The sequence below is a fragment of the Dipodomys merriami genome, unplaced genomic scaffold, assembly GCF_024711535.1.
Source record: "Dipodomys merriami isolate MVZ:Mamm:240054 unplaced genomic scaffold, mDipMer1.0.p SCAF_8, whole genome shotgun sequence".
In the NCBI taxonomy this organism is placed as follows: Eukaryota; Metazoa; Chordata; class Mammalia; order Rodentia; family Heteromyidae; genus Dipodomys; species Dipodomys merriami.
The window spans coordinates 13620888-13645522 of record NW_027206401.1 but is presented as its reverse complement, the minus strand read 5'-3'; the positions used below and the strand labels follow the sequence as shown (position 1 = coordinate 13645522).

The window sequence follows — 24635 nt, the reverse complement described above, 5'->3', positions numbered from 1 at the left end:
CCAGCCCTTCCCTTTTATTATTCTAAAAGTCTACTTCCTGTATGTTCCAGTGCTAATATCCTAATTCCAGATACTTTTTGCTTAGCATTTACCTCTTAGTTGTGGGGGAGGGAAGGGGACACTTTTTAACTTTTCTGAGTTACTTTGTTATGAAAACGTGTCTTTTGTGTTAAATGCTTGCTTTGAGTTTTTGATCCAACCTGAAAAACAGGACAGGACAGTTTACACTGTTTATATGTATCCATTAATAGATAAATTCCATCTTCTGATTTTTAAGGCTTCCTTTGCTTCCTTTAGTTATTGATTCGCTAGGAGTAAGGAGTACTTCATGGGAGGAAAATAGAGGTGGTCTCAATAAATCAGAAGAGAAAGAAGAACCTCCCTGTGACTACTATTACTTGATCTCATTTAGCATTATTTCCTGGAGGTAACGAGTCACTCAGTGAGGAAAGAGCAGAAAACAAGAACTAAATACACGGGACAGGAAGAAGAGACTCTTTTACAACATAGAGGATATTATTCATTGTTCTTGTCATCATTGTAGCCCTGGAAAATCCAAGAGAATTCATCTTCAACAGATTATGAACAGTCAATGGAACATCAGTGGCTGAAACCTATTATCTACAGTATATCTGAGGCTCACCGTTGGAAGTCTACACAAGCTGAAAATCCAGGAGACTCTTGTCTCCAGTTAACCACCAAAAAATTGAAATGGAGCTGTGGTTCAAGAGGTGAAGTGCTAGCCTTGAGCAAACAAGCTCAAAGATTGGGGGGAAAAAAGATTATGAACAATCAGAAAATTCACTAAGGACAAAGTCAGTTTTCAATAGATACACAAATTTGAGAAAATAAGAAAAATTTGAGTAATAATAACAAACAAAACTATAAAACAATTCAGAATCAGTAAGAAATTCATAAAACCTATGCATCATTGAACAATTATCAAAATGGTACTGAGGAACAAAAACAACAGCAAATACCACCTTGAATTCAAATGCAGGTATTGTTGGCTAGAAAAGTTCAGTATTATAAAACTATTGATAATTCTCAAATTAATCTAAAAATTCCGTGGACTCAAATTTATTTTTTTAATTTAAATTCAATTACATGTTTTACTGACATTAAAAAGTTATACATGGGATTTCATTTGAATAAATCCAGCTATGTATACAATATTTCCTGATCATAATCTTCCCTCTGCCATTCTCTCTCCTTTAAATTCAATTAAATGTTTTTTGAAATTTAAAATAATAAAATAATATTATAGTTAGTATGGAAAACTACCCATTTCAGAAACATATTTCAAGAATAAAATGACACAGCCCACTGAAACATGTCACAGAGCTTCAATGCTGAATTAATTTAGATACCCTTTTTTATCACTAGGACCTAAGGGAGTCTGACAAAAGAACCAAAGCATGTAAGAATAGAGCTCATAAAAACATTATATTTATCATTAATAAATTGTGTTGTTCCAACAGGAAAATAACTAAAAGGTACCCCTGCCCAACCTTTATGCTCTGGTTCCCAATAGAACCAAAGTATTTTCTTTGATTTCTAAAACTGTTATCTCTTATTTTTGATGGAATTCAGTTATATAAAGAAATTCTGGTCTACTTTGATGTCATTTTTTACAATTTGGTAGATATTCTTTAGTCTAAATCTCTGTTCATAGATTTTTTAAATAAACATTCAATGTAAACTTCAAAAAAGGTGTTCTTTTATATTGGACACAAGATTTTATGTATTCCTAGGACAAATAGCTAAATTTCTAAAAATCCATTTTAATTGACTTTAATTGAAAACACTGGTCCATTTATTGTCTTTCTTCCTTGATTTAGCTCTCTTGACTTACTCTCCTGACTGCATGAATATTTTTGTTTCTCTCTAATATCAGAGCTGGGGGAAGTATTCGCATTTGCTCCTCTCAATTTGTCCAAGCAACAAGTGAGTTAAGCCTTTCCACTCCAAGTGCAATAGTTCCCCTGGATTCCTGGGGGGAACTAACACCAAAACCCTTTCACAAGAACCAAAATGCTTAGAGGCGCAAGTCTGTTATAGAAAATGACCAAGTATTCTGCCTTTAACTCATACAAAGCCCCCTTTATGCTTTATTTGACCTCAAAATTACATCTAAAAGTGTTAGGTAAATATTTATTTTACTATAACTTTTTAGAGAATGACAAGAAATGTGAACTGAGATCATTTGTTGCTCCTCTCTCTTTTTTACCCATTGATGGCTGAACCTGCAGACATGGATCACACAGATATCAGAGCCAACAGTACTTTTGACCTCTTTCAGTCTCCTGAACCCTGAAGCCCTCCTGGGACCAGAAGTCCTGCTTACCCATAGATTCAGCCTCATCACATCTTAGGTTTGTACTAATTTTGCCACATGGTAATATCCATCTCATCCAAGCGTTCAACTAATGTCTCTTTGCTTTGTCTTCTTATGCATTCCTTATCTTTTGTTGCAGGGCAACTGGGGAAGTATGGAGATATTTGAAGCAGGGATTCATTCTTTGATATAAATGGAATCCCTTTACCCTTTTGCAAACACTTGTTTTTCAAAAAACAAAAACAAAAAATATTTCTTCTGAAATAATCATAATGATGATAATTCTCAAATTAATCTAAAAATTCCGTGGACTCAAATTTATTTTTTTAATTTAAATTCAATTATGTTTTACTGACATTAAATAGTTATACATGGGATTTCATTTGAATAGATCCAGCTATGTATACAATATTTCCTGATCATAATCTTCCCTCTGCCATTCTCTCTCCTTTAAATTCAATTAAATGTTTTTTGAAATTTAAAATAATAAAATAATATTATAGTTAGTATGGAAGTATGGAGGAAGTATGGAGATATTTGAAGCAGGGATTCATTCTTTGATATAAATGGAATTCCTTTACCCTTTTGCAAACACTTGTTTTTCAAAAAACAAAAACAAAAAATATTTCTTCTGAAATAATCACTGTTTTATTAGATAATAAAACCAAAGGTTTCTCTTTTCTTTTGACCCTGTCATAGTTTTTTTCCACAGTGTAATACCTTTTATTATATTAAAATTATTAAGAGACTATTATGGAAGTCAAGTACTTTATGGTTTTTATTATTATTAAATTTGAGTTTAGTCAAGGTTTATAGAAATTTTGTGAGCTATTAAATCTGGGGACTGTTAGAGAAAGATTCAGTGGTAAAGGGACTTTTCGTCTATGTTCCAATAAATAAACGAGTATTTGCTCTTTTCATAAGTCATGAGAAGGCCAAAGCAAAAAAGTAGAAGTAACATCCTGGCTCAGAAAGTGCTTTCAAAATATTAGTCAATATTTCTCAACCAAATGCCTTCAATAATGATCATCCTTCTGTCAAGAAAAACAAAAACAAAAACAAAAACACCTGGATGTTTAAGCAAAGTTGGACTCATACTCCCCAGGGCTGGAGTTGATTTAGTTTATCTTGTCAGTGGCAACATAATGGACTTCCATTGTCTTTTTCTGGGTTCTTCACTTTCTTAAATCACCTAGATATTCTCAAGAGGCTTGTGTGCAGCACCTGAAGAAAGCTGTGGAGATGTCAAAGGTGTACGACATACCCATAAAAGATTTTAGAGCAGGAAAGTGATGCAACATGATCTTGGTTTTTATGAAACTCTGGTCACACAGGGGAATGGGAGGCAAAGAGAAAGGAAACAATGTGAAAGCAGAAAAGCCAATGAGGAAAGTCATTTCCACAGAAAGATGACAAAGTGCAAAACAAACTTGTAACTGCAGCACTGAAAACAAGATATACAGAAGCACAAAATTTCTAGAAGTATTTTTGGAAAGAATTCAAAATGGGTTGGATCCCATTCAACCTTTGTGAGAGAAAATATATCAAAGATGATCTTACATTTCCAGGGAACTCAAAAGAAATAAACATTTGAATGAGGAAATAATTGTGTTTTATTTGTGACTTCTCTGGGTTGGAGACTGTATCCTAGTTATTGTTGTGTCTCCTGTTTCTAACACATTTCCAAAAAAGAAAGTGCAATAAATAAATGTTGAATTGAACTCAATTAAATTTATTGATTTTCAGTTGTTTGTGAGAAAGTCATCGAGGTGGAAATGTCCTGAAGTCAACTTGCCATTTTAGAGCACAAGAGGAAGGTTAAAGCTTGAACTATATTTCAATGCTGTCAGCATATTTATTTGCTTAACTGATTCCCACTAGTTGTATTTACTAGGGTGTATATATTGATGGTATGCATTGATTAATGAGATTATTCATTATTGTTATGATTTCCACATGTGCTTAATATATTGTAATAGGGAGCACTGAGTATTACTTTTTCACCAAAAAACAATTCTGATAGACTAAAATAGTAGCAATTCTAACTTCTGTTTCCTTGTGGTACTGGTGATCAAACCAGCCCCCTTTCCTTAACAAATATAATTCTTATTGATTATTTAATCAACACAAAAGGAGCTCATATGATTTTTAAAACAAATATTCTATCCTAATTTGACTAGTTTTTAAGTAGCAATTAATTGTAAAAACATAAAATAAAAAAGAACTTTCCAAATAATGTAAGGTAGTGTTATAAACAAACATTGGTTATTCACTCAAAGGTACTGTCTATCCAATCATTTTTTAAAAAGGAAACTCAAGAAGTTATTGTTTAAATTGTTTAGTCAATCTTTTAGCCTAAAGTTGATATGATTAGGAAGAAAAATATGGTCTCCATTTTCAAGGACACTATGTACATCTAGTTTCCTCTCTTTTCTTTCCTTTAGGGAACATTAAATAGATACGTATTCAATAGAAGAGGTACACACCTTTCTCAACACCTCCTTCGTCTTCACAGTTTCTTAGGGCACTTGATAATTCAACACATAAATGACCTCAAGGAATCTTGACCTCATCAATGCCATGAACCCTGCCTGGAGACACAGCAGAGACACAGCGGTCCCTACCGTTTCCTTGGCGACCATACTTGGGGAAGGGAGCATTACTGAGAGCTAAGCACAAAAACACATTCATGAGAACAGAGAAGAGAATAATCAGGCATACACAAAGGAGGGTCTTTCCTATGTCCTAATTGATATTTCTTTTCTTCTTTAACTTTTCATTGAAAATAGAAAGGAGAGAAAGTAGAATATGATTTTCCCATGAACCTTTCACCCAGCCACAAACTCAACATAGTTCTTGTTTATTTCTCCTAACCTTCACCAGCTTCTCTACTGTAACAATCAGAATATATTGAGCCAAATACAAGCTATTATTTGATTTGAATGTATTTCAATATGAATCTCTAAAAGATAACTTTTTAAATGCAATGAAGTCATCCTTGTCTTTGGCCCCTACCTAAGATAAAGCCTTATTTTCTAATGTCATCTGACCAAGGTCAACTTTCTTTTACTGTCTAATGCATATTTGTTTGTTTTTATCTATTGTGTTAGTCAAATATAGATCCCAATACCAGCCACACCACACTATTTATTTGATAGTTTATCTCTTTTTATTGAAAGGTCCCCCCTTCCCTTATTTCTTTTCTTGGCAATTTGTTAAGGAAAATGGATCATTTATTCTTATAGGGTTTATAATCATATGAGTTTTTCTGACTGCATTTCCATCATATGACTCAAAGCCTTCTCTTGAGTTATTAATTAGATCTAGATGCATTTCTTAAGTCAGGCTCAAATTTGGGGTAGAATTTTAGAGACAATATTCAATTGTTCAGTGATCTTAATGATTATCAATAGTCAGTATATAAATCCATTATTTCATGGGGATTTAAAATCTGGTCATTCCTTAGTCATGTCTTAGCTGACATAGAAATTTCTTCAACTATTATTCTGAAAACAGCTCAAAAAAGAAGAGAAACTTAAATGCTTGATTTTTTTCCTTATTGTTCCCTAGTGTCTTGAATAGGGGGTGGGCTCTCTAGTATCCCAAAGTTTTAAAATAAGACACTTATGGTCATTATGTACACCCAGATCTTAGCATGTGATGCACGTGATAATCTATGGATGCTCAAATTGTCCCATCTTTGGTCATTAGGAAATGTTTCCAGGTTGTTCTTTGGGGGAAGAGGGTCTCACGATGTCATCCAGGCTGTTCTTGAATATTTGCTCCCCCTCCTTCATCTTCCCTGTATTAAAGATTACAGGTAGATGCTGCCACACCCAGCTTTTTAAAATAAAATTACAGTGGTCATTGTTGATTTCCTTTCTCTTTTTTGACAACCAGAGTCATCTAATGTTTTTCCCATTCCAAACAAGGAATCAGACATTTTACTAAAATACCTTCTATGGTCTATGTTATTTAAAGATTACGATTTGGACATCGTTTGATTTCATTTATAGTGAATGGGAAATATTTTCCACAATTATGTATTTTGATTGATCAGTGTAGTTCTTCCCACGATAGATCACTTACTTCTACCACTCCCTTTGTCTGGAACATTATTTTCTCCCCTTTACCTTCCCATGTTCATCTTTTACATTTGGGCTCAAACATCACTATCCAGGAAGCCTCCTTCAACTTGCCAACAGTCAATTTCTGTGCTACATGTTCTCAAAGATGTGTCCTTTAAAATACTTAATGGAGTTAGTTTGTGAGTACTCAATTTCCATGCTGGATTTACAATGTTGGTAAGGACAGAAACCACTTTAGGCACTGCGCATCACTGTGTTCTGAGTGCCAAGCAAATGCCTGCAGAGGATAAACACTTCATGGAGGATTGATTGGTAGACTCTTGAATCTACATCTGTCTAGAACCTCAGAGGGTACTTGGTTAAGATTCAGACATACTGGATTAGGGTAGACCAAAATTCAATGACAGTGTCTTATCAAACAAGGCAAATACAGACATGGGTTATAGATAAGGTCATGTAAAGATAGACAGAGATTTGGCCTTGAATCAAGGCCAGCAGTTTGTGTTGGTTTCAAGCAGGAGCCTAAAGAATGTCTTTCTTGGTCTGTTGGCCATTTCAGAACTTTGGAAATGTAATGGTCAGTTCATTAGAAAGAAACATTGGTTTAAAAAGAAAAAAAAGATCGACAGAGATTGGAGTGGAGCAGCATTAAACCCAGTCATGTTTGGAGGATGCAAGGATGGGTGGTTACCACCACAAGAGGGGAAGAGCAAGGAAGGATTTCTCCATAGAGATTTTGAGAAAGCAGATTGTAAAAATATGTTATTTTCAAACTTCTCAACTCCACAGCTTAAAATATTAAAATATTAAAAGTGATATCTCCTAAATCAGTGTTCAGTACATTTTAAGTATTTAATAAATATTTTTTATTATTGTACATACTATTTAATATTTCAGAGAGATGTTTTGATGATTTCAAGAATTCCAACTCTACAGCTTTGAGGGAATACATTTCTGTAGTGTTAAGCCACTTAATTTCTGGTACTCTATTATGAGAACCCTAGGAAATTTAATACAATGGCTATTACATTTTAAACTTCGTTAGTGTGACTATTTGAAGATTCAGTGAGACATGGAATATAATCAACTGAGCAATCAAATCAGCAGAAATCTGGTGTTCCAGATGCAAACGTAGCACCTTCTGCTCTTGGCGAGAGTCACTTCCTTTCCCTGAGCTCTACCTGATCTTTCCTAAGCGCACTGAGAATTTATCAAAAGCATTTGGAGATCGATGGCACACAGTAGAGAATAGAGAGAGGTCCCTGCCTGGGAGGGACTGAGTTCACTGAAGTGAACTCAATGGTTCTTTTTTTTACACTGCCAGGTAAATGATAATGAATAATTAAAAACAGAGATCTCACAATGCAAAAAAGGAAATGGAATTTTATTATAGAATCTTGGCAAGGCCTGGTGACTTGGAGATGGTATCAATCATCCAATCAGAATGGGTGACATTGGAGTTAGACCCAGCTAAGCTTAACTGTTAATACATGTTAATTGCTCCTCCATATCTATATTCACCTTGTTTCTGAGTCTAGAAAGTTACACTCCCACCTTTACAATAAAGATATTTAAAAAAAGAAAGTTACACTCCCTTCCTTAGATCACATTTTCATAGAAGCATTTCTCACTGGACACAAGAACAATACTGCTCTTCATCTTTTGTTCAAAATACCTGAACAGCTCAACTTTAATGTCCAGTAAATCACTCTAATCAATAAAGAGTTTAGTTTGCAAATTCTATCAATTTCCAGCAAGAACAACAACAAAAACCTCCTTCTAAAGTGCTAGAAAATATAGGCTATATATTACTTAGCCTAGATATTGTTATTAATTTATTTTAAATCAGTGCCTTACCTCATAAGTACAGAATAGTGAACCTCCTTTTTTCAAAGATAATCCTGAGAGTTGTTTTTTGTTTGAGGGCAGAGTGTTGTTTTGTTCTTAAAGTGAATTGTCACTGAAGGGCCCATCTCTAGAATTTTATATATCATACTTGGCTTGATGAAGAGATTAGTTTCCTGTGGTAGAAACACCACTCAATTTGAAATCCTAGGACCTGTTTCTGAGCTGTGGCTCTGCCACTTCTAAGCTGTGTAAAATTGGACAGGCCACTTAAATATGATTAAATGAGAGGGGAAATGTATGGAGGTATTTCAGGTCACTGCTGGGTACATAGACGGCATTTAATAAGGAAGACTAAGACGTATAACTAAATCTGGAGGATAGCAATGAAGACTTCATGTCTGTGGAATCTGTCACTTCCTGGTTGGGCTTAGTCTCAGCCTCCTCTCCCTGAAGGGAAAAAATTCGTTTCTATCACTAAGAAATCTTAAAATATTAAGAGTGATATCTCATAAAGCAGTGTTCAGTACATTTTAAGTATTTAATAAATATTTTATTATTGTTCATACTATTTAATATTTCAAAGAGATGTTTTAATGATTTCAAGAACTCCAAACCAGGCATCAGTGGCTCATGCCTATCATCCTAGTTATTAAGGAGGCTGAGATCTGAGGATCAAGGTTCAAAGCCAGCCCTAGGCAGGAAACTCTGTGAAACTCTTTTTTTTTTTTTTTTTTTGGTCAGTCGTGGGTCTTGAACTCTGGGCCTGGCTCAGCTCTTTCAGCTCAAGGTGAGCGTTCTATCACTTAAGCCACAGTGCCACTTCCAGTTTTCTAGTGGTTTATTGGAGATAAGAGTCAAGCCCCATGACCACCAAAAAAAAAAATCAAAAATCAAAACAGTTTGGTTGTTTAAATACTCAGATATTCAAACAAAATGTTGGAGCTGTTTTGCCTTCATTCATTAAATTCAGATTTTTTTGAAATTGCCACTGGCTAAAATTTGAACTTTAATGATCATAGTATCGCCAAAAAGAAAACAAGAAAAATGAAGTATGTCAAAATATGTTGTTATTGAACTGAGCATGGTGGTTCAGGCCTGTAATTCTAGTTTCTTAGGAAGTCAAGGACAGTTTGGATGGAAAAGTTCATGGGTCTCCAGCTAAACCAATGACTGGTGACATTGGTACATGCCTGTCTCCCCAGTGACAGGGCAAGGTACACATAAGAGGATTACAGTCTAAGCTGAAAATAAGCAGAACCAAATAAGTATTATCAGTTATTCAAGTGTTAGAGTGCCTAATGAGGGAGACCCTGAGTTCAACCAAGAAAAAATATGTTATTACCAACATGGAATTTGTGAGGATACATCCAATCCATGTCTTTCTCTAAGAATACTGTGTCAAAGCACATTTTATGGGAAGACCAAAAGATAGATAAAGCATAGACTGAAATGTATTTATTTGTTTCCTGAGGCACTAGGAAGTGATCTCTCATATTTTTCCTGATTCTTTTGTTCAACATTCAGGCATTCGAGAACAAATAATTACACTTAAAAATACATTCCATTGTTTCTATACTGTCATCCTATGAGTATCTGGGTGAAAGTGAGGTTATGAGACAGAAGCATTTCAAAAGAGCGTGGCTACATAAATATCTAGAACCAGAAATGGTAAGTTCGGGAAAGGAAAAGAAAGGTGAACTGCTGCGATGGAGATCAGCTTCACTTTCTTCCCAGCTATCACTGTCTTCCAACAGTGGTAGAGAAGTCCAAGAACTTTTCAAAGATAACTGCTTTGATTTCTAAAAGAAATATCATTTGTGTTCTTGTACACTTATGAGAAATATAGTTGATAAAAAGAGTATAAAGGCTTTAGGCCATTTTGTTTCCTTTGAAATTCTGTAAGTGATCCAGATATTTTTTAGAGTTGCATAAAAAAGGACATGATAGTGCCATAGAAAACTGCCCTATCCAAATGTTTTCCTAATATCTATTCTGGGGCTATAATTTGTGCCAGGATGACGCAATGAAATGACAAACTTAAAATCACCTATTTTTAGTCCTTACTTACATGGAAAAGTAATATAAAATATGCATTGGATTGGCAGGTCTGACTTTTGGCAGCCAAAGGCAAGACATCAAAAAAAAGTATAATTATAAAATCACTCCAAAACTATTTTTATCATGTAATGTGGCAGGTAAACAATGGTTGCTTTAATGTGAGAATTATTTTAGCAACTGGTTATGCAAATGTAGACATTTGTTCCAGTGAAGGTTAAGACCTTTTAGAGTGAGTGGCTGATATCCTTTGAGAACACTCCTCTTCATTCTCAACAAAAGAGATATGTTTCTTTTCTTTTCAGAACTGTAGAACAATGTACTTCTTTATTTTAAAAGTATTTCCAGCCAGATACCAGTGGTTTGCACCTATAATCCTAGCTACTTCAGGAGGCTGAGATCTAGGAAACTGGTTCAAACCCAGCCAGAACAAAAATGTCTATGACACTCTAATCTCCAATTAGCCAGCAAAAAGTCAGAAATGGAGCTGTGGTTCAAGTGATCAAATGCCAGCCTTGAGCAAGAAAGCTAAGGAACCAGGTGCAAGCCCTGAGTTCAAGCCCCAGGACCAGAACAGAAAAAAAAGTATTTATAAAATTTAAAAGAAATACATATTTTTAAAAATTCTAATATACAGTAGTAAAAACAAAATATATGAATATGCCCATCTGACCTTCTCTCCCTAGTTTGTTTTATATCCTTGGCATGTACGCATTCTTTCACTGACAAAGAGAGAAAGAAAAGTACAAATTTTATTGCTGGTGATATCAAATCATGATACAGAGGGTTGGATGTCATTCAGTGTAGACTGTGTGTTTATCTTTTGCCAGGCCTTGGGTTAAGTTCCCAAGAAAAGAGAGGGGAAAAAAGCATCCAGCCAAACATGAGTCTTTGGTAGTCTTCAGAATTAGTGCCATTTCACATAGTATCTGAATCTGCTATATTGTGATGAATTTTAGCTATTCAAATATAATTCATGGATATTTACAGTCCAGTGTTGGACAACTTAACATGCCACAGTTTCAGCTGTTCAAACAAACAAATTTGTTAAAGGGCATCAGAAAAACTGAATTCTTTGAGGCCGGGAGCAAGTAGCACCTGCTTACATATGCTATATAAACTATAAGTCAACATATTTTGGTCTGTGACATATATACACTCACACACACATATATATACATATATATATGCATGTATATGATTTTTATATATGTATACATAAGTACATATCTATATGATTTACAGCAAACTTTAGCTAGATTCCCAAGCTTCCAAAGTGTGCCCCATTTGCATAGAACCATCCATCTAATCCATGGAAAGACATATGCTGAGCCTCTTGTGAGAAAGAGCTCCTCTTCTGGGCAGAGGGAGAGCTCTGAGAATAAACACTCAGGCGATTTTGGCACATTGTTTTCAGCCCTAATTGAAAATAGGAAATGCGGAGACGTGTGATGATGAAAATAACAGGATCAGGAAAGTGTGGAAATTAGCTGGTTCCCTCTCCCCCCCCCCCCACCTCACAAAATTCATAAAAAACAGACTAGCTTGAGTGTGGGGTGTGATTTCTGAGTTTTATGTGAGAAAAAGATGTCTTACAGCCAGAAGCATGAAACTAACCAGGGAATAGCTTTCACTTCTCTACAATTCAAGGTGCACGATGAGAATCCTGCCTGTCAAAAGTCTCAGCTCAGAGAGTTCAGTATTCCATGTGAGCGTGCATGAGAATGTAGCATAAAGCACTCAAGTGGCGATTGGTAGAGTTAAGGCTAAGCCTCTTTCTCTTAGTAAAGGTTGTCCTTGGGCTACTTCCTGGCCTCCTTGGTTAATGACCACCATCATGGGCAGTTGGATCAAGTTTTCCAAGCCATCAGAAACTTTAACAAGGACCTCTAAAGATTAGAAGAAGAAAGATTTGTGTCTGTGTGTGTGTACTAGACTATAAATCCTTTGAGAGATTTTTATCTTTCTAGCCACAGGACCTTCAATAAATGCCCCTTAGGGTAGTGATTATAAGAAAAAGCAGTATAATCAGGCTGGTTGGACACATATTAGCTGTGTAATCTTGGGCAGATTGCCTAATCTTTCTGTGCTTCAGTATCTTCATCTTTAAATAGTTCCTACTTCCTCAGGTTGCTATGAAGATGAAATGAATTATTGACTGTAAATTGCTCAAACAAGGCCTCCCACCTTAGTATGCTATGTGTTTGCTATCATTGTTACCATGGTGATGGAGATAAAGCTCCATCCCTATCCACAGCACCAGCCTTAGAAATACATTAAAGTTCAGCATGGCATGAAGGCTCATACCCGTCATCCCAGATACTTGCGAGGGGAAGTGGAGGTAGGAGGATTGTTCCAGGCCAGCCTTCCAAAATTAGCAGGAAATCTTATCTGAGAATAAAATACAAACAAAAGAGCTAGGGAGGGGCATGGCTCAAGTGTTTGAATGCCTTCCACTATGTGTCAGGCCCTGGGTTCAATTTTCAGTACTACAAGAAAAAATACCCCCCCCCAAAAAAACAGCATGTTAATGGTAAAGATCAGCCTTTTGCAGAATCTTCTGGTACCTACTAGATGCTCTAGGAAAGGTATAGGATTGTCTGTCTGCATCCAATAGAGAGGTGATGACATCTAGTAAGTGTTATCCTTTCTTTCTCCTTATAGGTTTTTCCAGAAAACCTGATGCCCCAAGCCACAGCTAAGACTTTCCACTAGTTTTCAGTGAGCAGAGCTGAATCTTTTCCTGTTGAAAACACCCTGTAAAAAATTGTTAGCACTGTGGTATTTATGACATATTTAAGAAAATAACATTTTTCTAAATGATTGGGTAAACTTATTTAGTAGTGGCACTGTCTAGCTTTAATGGGGTTTGCTAGGTATCAAATTAGCCTCCTCGAGAACAATTAAGACACAATCAACCCATTCTCTCTACAAATCAATAAACAACGTTTTTTCCTTCGCCTTGATTACTGGATCTGGCAGAAGAGTAATCATGTCATGAAACTGACACTACAAAAAGAGAAAAATCATTATTCTAATAAGAACGAAAAAGAAGATGCCAATGACTGAGCTGTAGAAAGTAAAGATGCATGAGGAAGTAAGTTCGGCCATGAAATGAGAAGCCAGTGCTCTGCCAATGGCCCCCTGTGAACAGGAACACTTCTCTAGCAAATTGCCCTCATTGTGGCTGAGTGATATTATCTCTACCTATGCAGCAATTCTTTCACCCAACCATGTCCACAAGCAATGTGAAAACTGCCTCTAAGATCAGCTGCGCTGGTGGAGGAGATAACAGTTACACCAAAAGGAGAGTAAGCATTCTATTATTCATTTCTCACCAGCACGGGACCATGCACTAATGTTTCTATGATATCAGGCCTGAACGCTGTCATTCTCAAATGCCAGGGAACAGCAGCTCTCTCCACCTAGAGGTGGTAATTGTTTCTAATTTCAGTTAACAAGCTTCATGTAAAGCATCCCTGGTTTTCCCCATTTGCTGGAATCTGGATAGAACACACAGAGGCAGAAAAGAGGAAGGAAACTGGGAGACCTAGTCAGACCATAATCTTTGCTTGCCATAATGGCGTTAACCAGGAGCAAATCTACTTCTCTTCCAGCCTCAGGGTCTTCAACATTAAAAGGCAATAGACAAATTTACCAGAGAATTTAATCATGAGTGTAAGCCCCAGTGTGATAATACTAATACAGTAAACAACAGCATAAAATTATCTCACAAAACTAATCTTCTTCTTGGTCTTTGATAGATTCTTAAGAGGGTTGAAGTCAAGCTGGATTTGCCCTTGGAAAGTAGAATGAAGTCATCTGCAGTCTGGGGTGTTTGGGGCGACGAAGACACAACAGTCCTGGGCTTCCAATAAAGTCTGATTACTGGCCCTCACAATCCCTAGCTTGAGGGTAAAATATCATAAGGACTCTAGTCAAGTGGGCCTCAGACTCTTCTGATCTCTTGTCTTCACTGGTCCATCACACAATCAAGAAGTATTATAGTTTTTTTTTTTTTTTCCTGTATTACCCAAGCCATGCAAGAAGAAGAAAGCATTACATCTAGTGCTGAGGCTCTCAAGGTCTCACAGAGGCTTACAAAAGGGCTCTTACTGCAGACTTCCGGACAGCTCCGAAACCATTCCACTTGCAAACACCAGCTACTGGCACTATACCATTACTCTCACAAACAAACCTCTGCGATGATTAGCATAGATACAGAGAATGCCCAGAGCCTAAATGCAAGCATTTGCCCCAATGTGAAAACTTGTGGCTTATTTCTATACTTGTATATCTAGGTAGGAGAATACTTCTTATACTTTACCAATTATTATTGTGATGGTATCTGCACCTCAGCTCTGAGTCTGAAGCAAAAGACTAGCAATTCGTACAGAGTATGGAGAGTACGAATCCACAAAATTCAAAAACACGAAAGGGGTTAGTTGATAAAGCAGAGAGAAAACAAAAGTGGGTGAGCGCTTGAATGCAAAGAATTGTCAGGAGCCCTGCCTATGGGTTCAGATTAAGGACTGAGCTGATCTTAGGCTCTGCCAAACCCATCTGTCCCAATAACACCCGAAGGACACAGTTCTCTGTCTCTGGCAGAGAAGTAAAAGCAAAAGAGAAGATTCCTTTTCTTTACTTCCTATCTTGGTTTAGGGCCAAGGGAAATTGAACTTCCAACAGCAGACTGTGAAGGAGACAGCAAAAGGGTCTATCTCGCCTCTTGAAATTAAGTATAATAAAACTTCTACCAGAAAACATCCTGGCAATGTACCTGACAGCTTCTATCTTGATTCACTAGCAGGGACCTCACCTTTTCTCCAGCTTTGCTTGTCCCCTAATAAATGCGGGGAAATACATGAGAAAAGGCAGAAAGATGCCACACAGACTCAGAGGATTTTTGTTTTCTTATCCATTTTTATGGAAAAATTAAGCAGCATTAAGAAACAGACACTAAACAAACCTGCAATGTGCTAAAAATTCCCTGCTTCCTTTATTCATTCCCTGACAACACATAGGGTTGGTACTAAATAATTGAGCAAGATCCAGTATGCTTTAGTGCATTGGCAAATAAAGATCTGTTGCTCTGAGCACAGTAAAGAAATGAAAAAGTAGATGAATTAGACTTCATCAAATTAGGAGATTTTGTGAAATAAATGACATTAACAGAATAAAAATAAAGCCATAGAATCTGCCAAAATATGTATACATTTTGTACCAGATAAAGGAATCATGTCCAGAATATATTTAAAAAAAAAAACAAGTTACCCTTTAAAAATAAGCAAAGAACTAAACAGATTATTTCACCAACATTTATAAATGATCAGTAAAAGCACAGGAAGGTATCACTAGTCATTAAGGGAATGCAAATCAAAGTCATCATAAAGTAACATCAGGATGGGATGACTAGTATCAAAAGCAGGGGCACTGGTGGAATGTTCACTGGTCAAGAATGTAGAATGACCACGCTCCTATGGGAGACAATATGGCACTTTTCAAAAATTTAAACTAGAATTACTGTAGCATTTAGCAGTACCATTTCTAGCCATATGCCTAAGAGAATTGAGAGTAGAGGCTCAGAATTTGAACACCCATGTTCAGAGAAGCACTATTCCCAATAGTCAAAAAGTGACCACAATCCAAGGGTGAATTTGTGGAAAAACAAATGAAGATAATGTAGCATATACACACAGAAGAATACTACTTTGACAGTTCTGACAATTGCTACAAATGGAAAATTTTGGAAATATGATACTAAGGAAAATAAACTTGTCCCCAAAGACAAATACTACTAGAGGAGTTACCTTGAACTGTCAAGTTCCCAGGGGCTGAGCATACCCTGGTGGTTTCCAGGAGTGGAGGGAAGGAAGGAGTGGGAAGCTATTGTTTAATGAGTAGAGATTCAAGTTGGAAAGATAAAACAGTTCTGGAGATAGATGGTGGTTTGGGTTACATAACAGTGTGAATGACTTATTGCCCTTGAACTGTACACTAAAAGCAGTTAAAGTGAACAGCTTTGGGGAAAAATGTGTTTTATTACAAGAAAAAAAATAGAATTCAATTTCCAAAAGAGTTCAAGGGGATGGGGGCAGATGAAGGGATAAGAGAGGGTTGGGCAAAGGCAGTCATCATAAATGATGTGTGAAAATGGAACCAGGAAAATTAAAGGGCTAGGTGAGGTGGAGAGAGAGGGAGAGAAGGAAGAAAGAGGTAGTAGGGATCCAGATGCATTGTACTCACAAACTGATATGTTGAATTGAAACCCCTTTGTACAACTACTTAAAGATAATAATTTGAAAAAGAATAGCAAAGTCAAAGTGTCAAGGTTAGCACCCCAGCTATCCCAAATTCTAATGCAATGCCTATAAAAGAAGAAATTTAGCCATTCTATGTTGTCATTTTCTTGGCTATAAAGTGGGATAAACAAAGCACCTAAGTCATAAGATTGCTGTGTATTTTATGTGAGGTGATCAAATGAGAGAATCCTGGCACATAATGAGTGTGCAAAACATTTAACTATCGTTGCTATTTTCTTTTATACAGATGGTAAATGTTCTTTGATGTCATTGGGAAAAAATATCTCTGCCTTTTCTATATTCTCCATACAACACTTTCCATTTATTACTAAAATCCTTACTGGCTGATTTAGGTATTCATGTACAAAGATGAACCTATTGCCTTCACTATTAGTGGTTGCTTTTCCAACACAGAATATAAATTAGTATTTATCCCTTCATACTCTTGAATTAGCCTCCTTGAGCCAAAGATATGCAATTATAGACAGTTGGCTAAGGCTGAGATATTATCTTGAATTCACATTAGTATGCTCCAAAGCCAAGGGAATCATCAGACCTTTCCCATGCTTTTGTTATTCTAACCAATTTACCTAGCTAGCCACAAAGGAAAAATCCTCATAATTTTTGGGGACACCACTATCTAAAAGACTCAAAAATAAAGTTGATGACAAAAATCCATAGGCCTCAGAAGCTGCTAGAGCCTAAGTCTTTGCCTATAACTTCCAGAGACTGAGAAGTGAAAGGAGTTCAAGACCAACACAGAAAACTGGCCTAGAAGAAGTTAGAGACATTCTACAAAATTGAAATGTAAGTGCATACAGGCATGTTTGCTGGTGTTTTAGGTTTGATGGCAAGAGACGTAGGGCATTTGAGAGTTCCCTCCATTTTAACAGAAACTATTCTAGAAACTATTTTAGTTTCAGTTAAAACTGCTGTAATAAAATATTAACATCCATTCTCCAACAGATTTCTGAACTGCACAGCATTTTCACAAGCTTTTCGTTAAATGAATGGTCTGAAAATCTTAGACTGATCCTGGATTCCAAAATAGCCTGCTCCTAAATTGAGAGCAAATTTGTTTAAGGGGTTTCTTCTCCAAAAGTTTGAGTTCCTATCCACCCCATCCCCCTCCCCCCCCACACCAGATATCTTTTCCAGAACCCACACCCTAAAGCTTGATAATTCTATTAAATCAGTGCACAGCTGGGTGATTCTTTCTTTGCTCACATTATAGTGATCCCCAGGGAATATATGTAAATCTATGGAAATTCATTTTAAAGGCAGTACTCAGAAAGGAAGGATGCATCCTCATTAAGTAAACGATTATATCTACAAACAAGCTAAAAGCTACCCACTGGAGAGCTAAATTAAACTTTCCATCAGGAAAACTAAACCATTCATTTCTTGTTGATGCTTTAACTGTTTAAGTGCCAGCAAAACTGTACCACAAGATTTTGATGAGGTTTAAACAGAGCTCAAGGCAAGTGCAGTTGACATCCCATTATAGGCCCTGGACTCCCATCACCTCACCCCACCTCTAGCAATGATCCAGGATAGAAATAAACTTTGTGAACACTATGACAGCAGAAAATTACCTCCCTGGATCCCCAAAGGGATGCCAACTCAATCCCAAGAAATCCTCAGTAAGGACCAGAGAATCTGAAAATTTAAACAGGATGGTAGTATATGTTGGTTGCATTATAATCATGGCTTCATTTCTTAGCTAAACAAATCACTTAGACTTCAGAATCTTCATGGCCTTATCTGTAAATTGTTGATAATAGTAATTCTTAACACTAGTGAATTTCTCATGAGATAAACTGTGTCAAGGACTTAGCCCAATATTGGAACGTAATTGGCATTCAAATGGCTTTGATCAGTTGATGTCTGAGTATGATCTAGGCTACAGAAATTCCCCCACTTAAAAGTTTTGAATCTTCAAGCAAAGATGGTTGGTGCCTTTCCATTTTAGGAGAAACACTCACCTTTCTTAATGCTGGAAAAGCAACGTTAAGGCAATCTCTGGTGACTTTATCACAGCTCATTGTTCTTAAGCCATTTTGATATTTGTTGTTTGGGGTGTAGATCCTCTCATATCTCTCTATAACCTAACCATACCTATTATCCAAGCTACATGAGAGGCTCAGATTAGGAAGAGCAAAAAGTTCACAAGGCCCTATTGTTAACCAACAAAATACTGAGCACAGTAGCACAAGTATGTCATCCCAGCTACATGGGAAGCATAAATGGGATCATGATCCATACCTGTAAATTTATCAACTCAGGAGGCTAGATCTGAAGCCAGCCTAGGGCACAGAATTGCATCATCTCCAATTAACCAGCAGAGGCATGGCTCAAGCTGTAGAGTACCAGCCATGAGCAAAAAAGCCAAGTGGAGCATGAACTCGTGATTTCAAGCTCCAGTACTGGCACCAAAAAAACCCCCACCAAACTCTCATCTGATCATACTTACTATGCAAACCACTTAGTCATGACACTACAATCTTGTCAAGGCCATTCTGCAGTCCTCATTGGAGCAAATCACTGATTCTTCTGTTGAGTAGAATTTGAACTCAGTGTCTGGGGTGCTGCTATCCCTTAGCTTTTTCACTCAAGGCTAAAGCTCCACCACCTGAGTCACAGATCCACTTCTGGCTTTTCTTGGTGATTAATTGGAGATAATAATCCACAGATTTTTCTGCTAGGGCTGGCTTTGAAGGAACTGTGATCTTTACATCTCAGCCTCTGAGTAGCTAGGATTATTGGCATAAGCCACTGATGCCTGGCTGACTTGACAGAACTGCTACTATTTTTATCAAGGGAGTCAAGAATGAGTATAGAAAGAACAAGATAGAGAAGTAGAGCTGACAAGAGAGTATGCTACTGAACTAGTAAGCACTAATTTAGACAGGTTCACATTATAATACTAGGTTATGAAATCCCATAATGACTACATCTCAGGATCATAGAATTTGAGAGGGAAAGAGAAGTATTTATGCATTTTTCTTCTTAGTCATTAGTCAACATTTTCTTTCCTGGGACATAACTCATCTAAAATTCCAGACTGTGTATTTGTATACATACATTAAGCAAAATGGCTCACAGCTTTCTGCTTTCAAGAGGGAAGTCCTGATTGGGAAGGGGCAGTCACATGATGTGACTTCCAAGGAAGATCCTATCAAGTTCTAAGTGAAATCAATGTGAACATATTCCGAGCTGGTTATAGAAGCAACAACCAAAAAGTGTCATAAAAGCTGGAAGATTGTGGGCTAGGTGTAGAAGAGATATTGGATCCAGAAAGCAATAATAAACACAGTTAGTTTGGGTTATGCCACTTAACAATTTGAACCTTAAAAATGACATAAAAATAATGTAAAATAAAATACCACAATACTGACATGTTTTAAAATAATATTAATCCTTTTGTGGTCCTTTCACTCCAAGTAGTAGTTATAAGATCAGTAGCATTATTTTATTGATAGGTTTCATTTCTTACCTCATCATCCACTCCTTTGATGTTACCAATACTCAAGTCTCTGAGATCATACTTTTCCTTTCCATGGCCTGCTCATTATCCTACCTTATCCCTATTGCCAACATTTCTGGCTCGTTAAAAAAGAATTTCTAAGCCAGGCAAGGTGACACCTGTCTCTAAACCTCTACACCAAATTCCATGGAAACTTCCTTACCCACCCCAGAGCTTTTACCTAAAGAGGACAGAAATTTCTTAAAAGGGAACATTTAAACTATTTTATATATAGGAAATTTCTTTATGATTAAGTTAAACATTTTTGAAATATGTATGTTCATATAAAATCTAAGAAACAATGAAATTTCACAAGAAAATAATGGAATTTTTGTAAACAATACCTTAATACATTTGAACAAAAATGTTGGATTAGTTAAAATTTGGGGCAAGTGGTTTTATAAATAAGAATATTAAACATATTTGTATATAAGTACACATATATATTTATATAGGTTTTAACATATGTATGATGTCAGCAAGAAATTGGGAGTTGACTAGATCCAATGCTTAATTTATCCAGGTAAAGTAATTTCATGTAACTTAAATGCAGATAAGTTTCTATAACCATATTTGTACCACATTGTAATATAACAGAAATAAAATACAGAGAAATCACAGAATATCACTTCCATTTTAAGAATGTTTAAGACATAAACTAAAATATTTGAGTAATGATATGCAGAAGATACTACAGACATTTTTTCAACTATGAGATAATTTATGTTCTTTTTCTCTTCTTCTACCTAATGTTTCAACAGTGAGATGAGTTTTATAATGATAAAGAAGATGAGAGAAACACACAGAGAGACAGAGAGAGAAAGAAAAATGGAGACGGGACAAATACCAGTTGTCTCTTCTATTAAGAAACCTTCTTGATATAAAGCTATACCCTCATTGTCTCTGATTATTCCCATTCCTGGAATACAGATTTTATGCATTTTATTTTGACAGCTTTAACATGTACTTATTTTTGTTTTCCAGTTGCTTTACTTTCCAAAGTAATGTCACCCAGCAAAGTTTTATAAATATTCTTATGCTGCTTTGGTACCCTACCAATCTACATCCATATACATTTCAAAATGTTGAATGAATGTAATTTAGTAACTCTAAGTAGCCAAACCTTGTTACTACTTGCCAGAAGAACAGATCTTGAGAGACAGATAACAGAACTATTGAGATTAGACAGATAAGTGATTGTGGATACAAGCCATAAAGATGGATCAAGAAAACTGACTAGACAAAACCAAGTGTTTGGTTGAGGTTTAAACTCTTCTATCAGTTAACTTTGGGGAAGTGACTTAAATCTATCAGATTAGTTTGGTGAACACACTAGAACTCCTTCTCTAGTCACAATTTTTTGGTACATTGGGTATTCTATCTTTGCTGTTTTGAAGAATTGCATTTAGAAAATGGTGGGACTTAACACAAAAAAAATTAATATAGAGACCTACCTGCTTTTACAAAGTTTTACTATGTATATTTAGAGTCACTAAAGTCAGTAACAGTCTTGTGGATTTTACTTACATAAACATACAAAGAACCTTTTGCCAATTAAAAAAAGATCACAGTAGCTAATTAGATAGAATGCTTACAATGAAAGAATGAATGTACAATTTTATATATTCTATATTATACTGTACACTTAATCCTGCTTGAAAACACTTCCAAGATTTAAAGATAAAACAAGCACCAGTGGCTCATGCCTGTAATCCCTAACAACTCAAGAGGCTGATATCTGAGGATCATGGTCCAAAGCCAACCCAGGCAAGGAAAGTCTGGAAGACTCTTAAAAAGAGCTAGAAGTGGAGCTTGATTTAAGTGGTAGAGTGCTAGCCTTTTGCAAAAATAAGCTCAGGGTCACCACTCACGCCCTGTCAGGCCCTGAGTGTACACACACACACACACACACACACACACACACACACACACACACACACACACACACACACACACACACACACACACACGCACGCAAAGATTTAAAGGCAGCACAAACACTGGTGCTGCAGTATAACACAGAACTCATTTTTATTTAAGTGCAACTTAAACCTTACTCTACATTTTTCAGCAGTAGCTTACAAATTTGACAAATTATGAATTCATGGGAGTTATTCAATGTGGTGTTGAACTAATACACTGGTAAACTGTTGCTGATAATTTAGAATGACTTAGCCTATGAATAGAAGGAACAGAAGAAATCATATCTTGTTACATAAGATAATAAAAATATAGCTAGGTGCCTATAGCTCATGTTTGTAATCCTAACTACTCAAGAAACAGACCTGAGCATTGAGGATCAAAGCTAGCTACAGCAATAAAATTCTGTGGGACTGCATCTCTAGTTAAACAGAAAAATGCCAGACTGATGGCATGGTTCAAGTGGTAGAGCACCAGCTGTGAGCAAAAGCCAAATCAGAGAGCATGAAGCCCTGAGAGTTCATGCCCTGGTACCAGCACAAAAATAAAATTAAAAACTGTATATGTTCACCTGTTTCTTATAAAAAAAGTTGACTAGTGTTAAGTTCCTTTACAAATTCTAAAGCATTCATGCATCAATTCTGAAGTTTAGTGGCTATAATGAATAGGTTAGAGCCTCAAATGGAAAGATAAGCTCATTCTTAAAAAGCATTTAATTAGATTTTTTTCTAAACTTAATCATAAATTAGCAAAAACATTTTCCTTATTCAGTAAATTTCTAACAAAGATCAACAGTTACCTGATAGAATTAGGAAACATTTATTATCTAATGTATGCAGAATAAACAAAGGAAGCATCCTGCCTATTAATTGACACAATTTCTCTTCTACTTCACCACACTGAATACATAAAAAATAAATACAGCCTACATAGACATAATGACATATTTACATGTTTTCTATATTCCTCCTAAAATGAAGGTTGAGACACAAATCATCAATTTTATCTTTTACCCACTACTTTTTCAAAAATAAAAAGCCTAATAAAAAGAGAAAGCCCAGCTAGATTTTTTTTTCCATTTGAAAGTGTCCTTTTAATCTTTATGAGCTAGTTATTTACCTATCACAAAGCATTAAAAATTCCTCTTTCAAAGTTATTTTTAGGGTGTTTTAGCTTTATTGAGCTGTCTGCCAAAGGCACAATATTAACTATTCTGGATTTTTCTCTGCTCTGTACATCCCAGAGATAGGAGATTTCTTGTTTCAAATCTCAGTGCACACATGTAAACACAATAACTCAAAACAAGGCAACAAGTGAGAGGCAGGCTTAAAATAAGAACTCAGACAATCTGACTCACAATCCAGGATTCAACCCCCTAGAACTTGCTGTTTTTCTTTGTCCTCTTTGCTGTGAAGCAAGACACTTGTTCTTTAGCTGGGTGTTTCTGCTGCATATCCAGTTGCTACTGCATTATGCAATGAAGTCAGAAGCCTGAGCTTGTGACATCAATACAGGTTGCCATGGTTACCCTTTCCATAAGTGTTACAGGTTCAGTGTAGGCTCAAAAAAGGGGGACTTCAACAGAGTAGCAAAATAACCAGCATTATTCAGCCTGTTACAACAACAACTCCTGCCAAAAATGTGTTCTAGTTTCTACACTGCATACAATTTCACACTTATGTTTTATGTCATTATTGGAAGTAATTTCTCTAATATGTTGACTATTTTTAAGCCAGAGTTGTGCATTAGAAATTGCAAGACCACTGGCCTCCTGATATATCACATATTCATATGATCCTGAAGGAGAGGATCTCATTGTAACAGCCAATTATTAAGTGTATGTTGTCATTACATAAGTCAAGAGATGTTGTACATTATCTGTTATGCATGAATTTCTAATGCCCTGATGCCAATCATTTTTCTATTACAGGAATTATGAAGGGGCTCGCAGATTTGCATAGATGAAAGCAGTTTCAGAGGAGAAGCTTATTTTTAGCAAAGCAATGGTAAAGATCACCTTTTGGTTGCAGGTACTTCAACTTAAATGGTTAAATCCTCCTCCCTTAGAGTTGTAGTTTAACCACTTTCTGTCCATTATATTTTAAAACATTCTTTAGCCTTCACACTTTTTTTTATCTGAATGGAAAGCATGTGACTGAAGAGTTGCAAAGACTGAACTCCTTTCTTCCAGAGACCCTTTGTGTTGAATATGCACCATCCTCAGTAGGAGAACCTTAGTTCAGTTCTGCAAACATCTTTGAACTATACCTATGTTGGACATAGGTATAAAATACATGAACATATATTTCTGTAACAGGTACTTAGAAACTGTTTTTGCAATCAATCATTAACTCCTCACTTGGACTCACAGGTTAACTAGAAGCATGATTTTTTTTAAAACCTGGCACTTTTTTTTTTGCTTTGTCTTGTCTTAAATGTTTGGGTCAGACTCCTGTTTAACTCTGCAGTAAAAGCGCCGACCATTTAAGGAGTGCCTGTCTAAAAACTGATGACACCTCGCTTCTCTCATCCTCTTTCAAGGGTGAAGGAATAAGGAA

The 24635-nt window shown here is 36.1% G+C and overlaps 1 long non-coding RNA gene and 1 pseudogene across 3 annotated transcripts in view; one reads left to right on the top strand and one right to left on the bottom strand.

Moving 5' to 3' along the window:
- Nucleotides 1–23531, bottom strand: part of LOC138819403 (uncharacterized) — a 235007-nt gene extending 211476 nt beyond the window's left edge. For all 3 annotated transcript variants that reach the window (XR_011369425.1, XR_011369426.1, XR_011369427.1), the window contains exon 1: nucleotides 23435–23531. This is a non-coding gene — a long non-coding RNA (uncharacterized lncRNA). The remainder of the gene's footprint in view (nucleotides 1–23434) is intronic.
- LOC138819598 (small nucleolar RNA SNORA2/SNORA34 family) lies at nucleotides 6901–7028 on the top strand (annotated as a pseudogene).
- Nucleotides 23532–24635: the final 1104 nt, after the last annotated feature.